The following is a 1,899-nucleotide window of genomic DNA, read 5'->3' as shown; positions in this document are numbered from 1 at the left end:
TGGCATTCAACCAAATCAAAGGCTCCAGCTGGGCAATTATCACCTCTGAGCACAGAGACGTACACAAGTTTAAAGAGGACTGTTACAGTGGTCTTTCCCTCTGGAGTTAGTGAGATAATTTGTGTTATGTGTTACCTGCGGCTGCTGCAGCAGTTAAAACCAGGTGAATATGATGATACCTGTGATGTATGAGCATGACATTCAAATAGTGATGAAGCAAATATGACTGACATAAACAGGCAGTTTGCCTACATATATGATGTACTGAGCTATAAAACACATGTATAATTCATTCATCGATCACCACACAACATCCTCTGTATCAAACATTTGACTGCAGCATATTTCTTGCAGATGCGTTGGAGGCAGGTAAAATATAGAAACTTGAACCAGAACACATCTAACAAGTGTCCTGAAAATATGTTGCTTTTTGATTGTTTATCTAATGACAGCATGAAATAGTATGAAATCAATTCAGACTTGATGCAAACATTAAAATAGAATCATAAGATTTAATGCATTGAGCAAATGTAAGAACCCCCTCACTTACCTCTAGTGGTATCTAGGCATGGAGATATGTTTTGGTTTCGCTTGACAATATCTTAATATATCAGTCTATTAGATTTCTGCATTCATCCCAATGTGATGAAGGTGCTAACAGCATTGACAAATGAGATTTCATTACTGTATTTAATATATATCAGTGTTTAAATGTTCCAGTGTTAATCACCCAGGTAATTTTTAACTGCAGCTGCACTTCACTACTACTGATGATGTGACCTGTTAAGAAATAAACAAAATCACACTATTCAGTATACAGCTATGCAAAGTAGTAAAAAGCAACAGATTACAATTGAGAAATACTGTTATTAACCACAAACTAAACTATGAAATCTGCTCTATAGATTATTGTGAGTAATAAGGTCTTATATCTGGAAAGACGAATAAATAATATGAATCCAAAACTGTCCGCTTGTCTGTACCTTTAAGGGGGAAATGAGAAAATGGGTGAACTATCCCTTTAAATATTTAAAAGCTTTAATGCATCTAGTGAAGTGAAAAGTCATCAAACTGTAAAACCCACCTGTCACACAAATATTCAATGTGGTCCAATAACTTTTGTTGCCATTTTGTGGGATTAAATTTTTGACGTGGAAACGATCTGAACATTTCTCTGTAAATTTCATAACCAGTAAATCTTTCCTCAAGTCAACAGTTAATATCAATACTGCGTTTGTGAGACATTTGAGAGACAGAATAAGAGCATCTTCTTGTCATCTTGTCACCCTGCTTTTATCTGACCAATCAGTCTCCCACATTCAGCTTTGGTAGGAGAGTGTGTCTGCTTTTGTATGAACACATGGCGTCTGCTTTCATATTCATGCAGCCTCACCCCCTTGCCCTTCATCGCCACAGTGTGCTCCACAATACATCCCTGAACATCAAAACGTTCCTCGTGAACAACAACAATAATGATGATCACACTGAGCTGAGGTGTGTGTGTGTGTGTGTGTGTGAGTGAGTGAGTGAGAGAGAGTGAGAGAGTAGTGTCTCTTTGCGTGTGAAAGACAGAGGGGAGGGGGAGATGGAGGCAGCCGAGCAGTAATTAGTGTCGCCTGTCATCCCAAATCTCCATGGAGATGTGTTCTGTATGCCATCTACACCTTCGGCACATAATCATGGAGGCACAGGAGAGCAGGAGGCACGGCTGTGACTGCCGTTACACCACTTTGAGCAAACACAAGATCAACCAGACTACACTTGTTGTCACCACTATAAATAGCGGTACAGTAGATAAAACAGCAGCAACGCTTTACGGCCGCAAACTGTGCAGCTAATGGAAAAAAATGCTGCAAGCTGTGAATGAAAATAAAAACAGAATGCATATAAATGACAAGA

This window comes from Thunnus thynnus, chromosome 6, assembly GCF_963924715.1.
Source record: "Thunnus thynnus chromosome 6, fThuThy2.1, whole genome shotgun sequence".
NCBI classification, from domain to species: Eukaryota; Metazoa; Chordata; class Actinopteri; order Scombriformes; family Scombridae; genus Thunnus; species Thunnus thynnus.
Note: the sequence above shows the minus strand (reverse complement) of the source record.